The sequence below is a fragment of the Taudactylus pleione genome, unplaced genomic scaffold (assembly GCF_031769625.1).
Source record: "Taudactylus pleione unplaced genomic scaffold, aTauple2 ptg000290l, whole genome shotgun sequence".
NCBI classification, from domain to species: Eukaryota; Metazoa; Chordata; class Amphibia; order Anura; family Myobatrachidae; genus Taudactylus; species Taudactylus pleione.
The window spans coordinates 9722501-9728572 of NW_028284692.1; the positions used below are offsets into that span (position 1 = coordinate 9722501).

General features: G+C 44.9%; 1 long non-coding RNA gene across 1 annotated transcript; it reads left to right on the forward strand.

Moving 5' to 3' along the window:
- The first annotated feature begins 998 nt into the window (after positions 1–998).
- On the forward strand, positions 999–5175 carry LOC148511888 (uncharacterized). The gene is made up of 3 exons (XR_015880228.1): positions 999–1054; positions 2754–2838; positions 4809–5175. It is a non-coding gene; the product is annotated as an uncharacterized LOC148511888 (long non-coding RNA).
- Positions 5176–6072: the final 897 nt, after the last annotated feature.

The following is a 6072-nucleotide window of genomic DNA, read 5'->3' on the forward strand; positions in this document are numbered from 1 at the left end:
AGCCGCCGGGCACAGATCCCAGGAGTGTGTCGGTGTCGGCAGTGATAAGGTGTCCGCGCATAGGCTCCCCCCCGTTGCCACTGCTGCTCCCTCATCTCCCCCGGGGCTAAAGCATTTCCCCCCACTGCTGCCACCGCCCCACTGCTGCCCGAGTGTGCCAGCACTGAAACCTCAGCCTCCCCCGCCACTGCTCACCGATGCTGACCCCCCTCCCCCCCTCCGCATCTCCTACCATTGAGGCTGCTTCCCCTGGTTCAGACTAACCTGTACCGGAGTCCGAGCGGTGATGTCCTCTAACCAGACGATCAGCTGATGCTGCAGTCACCTGAGATGCAGGAACATGCCGGCCGGCGCTTTACTGCATCTCAGCTGACAGCAGTCTTCAGAAGATTGTCTGGTCAGAGGATCGCGGACTGCCGGTCCCGGCACAAGTAAGTTTGAACCAGGGGCAGGGGGGCTGGGAAGCAGCCACTGGGGGCTCAGAGACGGTGGTTCAGTGGAGGCAGACGGGTGGGGAGATCATCTGTAGCACACTTGGGCTGCAGCGGTGGGTGGGGGTAGCTAAATGTATAACAGCCAGGGCAGCGGTGGGTGGGTGTAGCTAAATGTATAACAGCCAGGGCAGGGGTGGGTGTAGCTAAATGTATAACAGCCAGGGCAGCGGTGGGTGTTTTGTAAACTCCGTTTTTTTTGTTTATTTCTTCTTTGCAGTGGGCCTGTACCTGGGTCTGCGGGCCTCCCTCATCAACACCCTGCAGCTCCCCCCGAGGTGGATCGGAGCACAGAGCGGTGAGTGGCCAAGAAGCACTGTACCCCCCTACCCCTGTGTGTCACCATGGACCCCCTACCCCTGTGTGTCACCCTGTACCCCCTACCCCTGTGTGTAGAATTTTTTTTTTTTTTAAATCCCGCAACGTAGCTGTCATTCGGGTAGTACTGTCCTTAGAGGACACTACTAATGTCCGTGGGACCGGGTAATTAATTTTTTTATTTTGCCAGGACACAGGATTTGCCTACTTTGGAATGAAGAGGACAGATCTACGCATAGGAGGAGGTGAGTAAGGAATTATTATTACAGGTACACCTTTGGATTACCTACTGGAGAAGAGGACAGATTGGCTTCAGGGATACATAGGTAAGTATGTGAGATAGTGTGTGTGCATGTGTGAGTACATGTGTGTGTGCATGTATGTTTTAATAAAATTATACTTTTCTACGGTGTGTTGTGTGTTTTATTAATATTGCTTTTGTTGTGGAACTACAGCTACCAGCATGCTCATAATGCCCCGCATGCTGGTACAGTACCAGCATGCGGTGGAGGCTTGCTGGGAACTGTAGTTCCACAGCAAAAGCCAATATTTATATTTTCAAATGCACCACACTTGACATAATCAACCCAGCACCCACCGCCCAGGGGTGCTGGGGATAGCCCCGGGCTATCAGCCTGGGCCTGGGGTGCCTTGAGGAGGGGGACCTCTCTATTGGGAGTCCCCAACTCCCCAGGGATCCCCGGCCTGGGCTGACTAGTGGTCAGGGGTGATGTTGCGGCTGGGGGGCCCGGTGAAAGGGCTCCCCTGGCTGTGGCATCAGCCCCCCGCTAGAAGGAGTCCAGTGCTGGTTCTGGGAAATACAGGGGGGCCCTATGCATTTTTTCCCCCTGTATTTCCAGAACCAGGACCAGCTCAGAGCCCTGTGCTGGTTGCGCTAAATACTGGGGACCCCTACGTCATTTGTCCCCCATATTTCGGCAACCAGGACAGGCTCTGAAAAGCCCGGTGCTGGTTGTTCTTAATACGGGGGACCCCTACGTCATTTGTCCGTTGTATGTAGCACAACCAGCACTGCGGCTCCAAAGCCCGGTGCTGGTTGTTTCTGGGGGGCGGGGCTACGCTTTTTTTTTTTTTTACACCATAAATCTTTAACAGATGCGTAGATGGATCTCACTGCTGCATTCGTGCATCTGTGACTTATAGATTTGATTTTCTCACGTGCATACACACTACCAATGAGCCCTCCAACCTCCTGTGTGCTGTCACCTCTTCCACCTGCGTTAGTGTACCATTTTGTTGCCCTTCTCTCCTGCAGGTGGCCCGGTTTGTTCATCCAAACCCTGATAGTTATTACATTTTAAAAAAGCTATGAAATTCCATAGACAAAAAACCTTACGGTTTCACATGTCCCATTAAGGCTGCTTAGACATGATCTGAAAATTCACAAAACCTATTGATTTTCTGCCACTCAAACTGCAAAAAGCAATGAAATTAGGATCATTAAGTCTGACGCCTTAATGGACGTGTTCCTTGCGCAATACAGATATGGTATGCCATCACACCCTGTGGTTAACTGCAGATTCAGCAGGGCAGTGCGGCTGGGGAAAAACATTGGTGCGGATGAGGAAACACAGACTATCACAGTTGGGAAACCACATAGCAGTAGGGATGGAGGCATATAGGGGAAGAGAGTGTACATGCATAGACAGAGAGTGATATTTTTAAAAATAAGGGAGCTGAACGTGTATTCTAAATGAGATAAATGTATGCAGTGAGAAGGATGTGGGAAGCCAGTGAGATTGTTTTGGTGATCAAATGGGAAGATTGTGGGCACTGAGTGGGATGTGGGAGCCACATAAAAGCTTTGACCTCAGTTGCATAGACTGCATGTGTGTATTCGAATGAGCAAACAAAAGATATTTAAGACTTTTAGAACTATTATATGCCCCTGCAGCCACAAGTAAAACCTGTCCCTCATTTCAGGATCAGTGACAGCTGCTGCATTTCCAGAGACCTGAGACGTCCGGCGCTGGTTGCTGTAGGGAGAGGCCCTGCACGGATCCAACTTGTAAGTATCTAGATATTATGTATTTATTTTGGATGAGTACGAGATCCCAGCATCCCGACAGGTTTAGGATAATGACACCTTCCGCCGGTGTCCTGATCCTCCCTCCCCAGTACCTGAACCTTACCTCCCCTCCCCGCACTCTAAACCTAACCCTCCCCCTAGTGCCTAACTCTAACCCCTAACCCTCCCCCTAACCCTGCTAACTTGTGGAAGTATTAAATGTTTGTGATAGACTCCCCTGGAGTAGCTGACACTGCTTCATGCACCTCAAGGGTTCTATTGCTGTTTTTATACCCCCTTCTGTCTCTCTCTTCACCCACACTACAGCACACAGCTCACTGACTCTATACCACACTACTGCACGCAGCTCACTGACTCTATACCACACTACTGCACGCAGCTCACTAACTCTATACCACACTACTGCACGCAGCTCACTGACTCTATACCACACTACTGCACGCATCTCACTGACTCTATACCACACTACTGCACGCAGCTCACTCTATACCACACTACAGCACGCAGCTCACTGACTCTATACCACACTACAGCACGCATCTCACTGACTCTATACCACACTACTGCACGCAGCTCACTGACTCTATACCACACTACAGCACGCAGCTCACTGACTCTATACCACACTACAGCACGCATCTCACTGACTCTATACCACACTACTGCACGCAGCTCACTGACTCTATACCACACTACAGCACGCATCTCACTGACTCTATACCACACTACTGCACGCATCTCACTGACTCTATACCACACTACTGCACGCAGCTCACTGACTCTATACCACACTACAGCACGCATCTCACTGACTCTATACCACACTACTGCACGCATCTCACTGACTCTATACCACACTACTGCACGCATCTCACTGACTCTATACCACACTACAGCACGCAGCTCACTGACTCTATAACTTCCTACTGTCTCTCTCCTCATCTGCATTCCTACATGTGTCTCTTATTCCGCCCTGTTTATCCCCTCTATCCGCATGTCTCCCTCTATTCCTTGGTTCTTATACACCCTCCTCTCTCTCCTCACCCACATTACTTCATGCACCTTGCACTCTACAATAATCTCTCTCTTCCTAACTATCTCAATAATTCTAATTTCAAACTACTCTTTATCCAACTTATTTTATTGTTTGAAAATTTTTAAAAGTATTAGAAAATATTTACATTTTTACATTAAAAAATACCTTTATTCAGGGTCATAGTTTACTACTTGTCCAAAATGAATACCAGGAAAAATAAAAGGTGGTTCTCACCCCAAACCAGTTGCTTCTATTTGTGCATGTGCTTATGTCCGACATCAAAAGCGGACAAGCACAACTGAGGTAGCTGAGGAAGAATTAGTGTGATTGCAATGCAATTATGATCTGTTAAATCTGTAGTAACAGACAGTTGAAGTATGTTTCAATTAGAATTTGTATTGGAGAAAGAATAGTTTTTAATACCACCTCAATAACAATCAAATAATTTGACAAGGTGGATAAAAATGTGTCTACGTGCTGTAAACTACACCAATAGCTTCAGAACTTCTCCTCCTATTGTTAATATATATCACACTTTACTCAAGTATATTATTGAAGAGATATATTTGAGTACATCATTTAATAAAAAAATATACATATATTATGTACAGATGTAGCCACGCTCAGCTATCCCACTAATGTGCCAGCGTCTATGGCATGCGTACACACGTGAACGCCATTGACTGCAATGGGCAAATGCTGTCCGCTCTTAATCGCGCGATGCACGTGCGCACACATTGCAGCAACGATGTAGCCGGCTACATCTGCATATTGCCCTACTTAACTATCGTTAAAAGGAAAATAAAAAGTAATTGAATACAATCATTACATTGTTCAAGATTATTTGAAGGTTTTATTTAATTTTTTGCTAAAAATTATCCATTTAAGAGAAATATTCTCTTTTTTATTTTAGGATATGTCTTCAAATGAAAGCAATTTTTCAAGACTAATATGAAGATACTGATCAAGTCGATAGGGAGAATACAATGATTTTGCAAGATTCTAAATGGTGCATAAAAGAAAAAAACAACATCCACCAGGCTTCACATTATTGTAACGCTCTCCAGGACAAGGAGTCCTGATAGTGATGATATGGCCCTCACAGACCCATGATCTCCACATCGAGTTTGTCTGGGATTAAATGAAGAGACAGAAGGATTTGAGCAAGCTACATCGACAGAAGATCTGTGCTTAGTTCTCCAAGATGTTTGGAACAACCTCCCTGCCGAGTTCCTTAAAAAACTGTGTGCAAGTGTACCTAGAAGAACTGATGCTGTTTCAAAGGCAAAGGGTGTTCACACCAAACATTGACTTGATATAGATTTCTCTGCTGTTCATACACTTTGCATTCTCTTAATAAACTAACACTTCTATTGTTAAAAGCATTCTCACCTTGCAGCATTTTTTCCCACACTTGCCTAAAACTTTCACATAACTGTGTGTATGTATGTATATATGTGTGTATGTGTGTGTATATATATATATATATATATATATATACACAAATCTATCTCTATCCAAAGAAGGGTGCCCTCAACAGTCTTGTATTGACAGCAGTAAAACATTTTTTCTCATAAAGCCATCATCCCACTGTGCCGTTTCAGTACTCACTGGGACTTTTGTCAAAATATCACAACAGGTGTCCCATCCGATCTATAATTAGAAAAAGACAGACCAAAGTAAAAACACCCCCCTTTTCATTACGGTGAACTCATCCTATTGAGTCACTGTGTGGCCCTGACGAAGTTCAAACCTAGGCAAAATAATTTGGTAATTTCTGGCATAGCCTTAGATCTGCGTGTATGTGGATCTATCTGCTTTCTGATTTGTCAATATAAATAGATGATGGCAATTGTTGGTAATCTGTATCATTTTATCACATCTTCACGCAGAAGTACAGAATGTTCCGATTTCCTAAATACCTCTGGTTCCAAGCATTTTGGACATGGGAGACTCGACCTGTAGTACATTTATAATGTAATTGTAGCTTATACTTTTTTGGAAATTACAGTATCATATAGAATACAGTTTTGTCAAATAATATGAGGGATGAAATCTGCATTATTGACAGTATATTAAATCGTTTAGGTAAATATTTTTTTCAATATCTCTCTCTATTAATAGTGCACTTTAATAAAGAGACTAATAAATAGTTTATTCTTCAAAATTGGTATAAC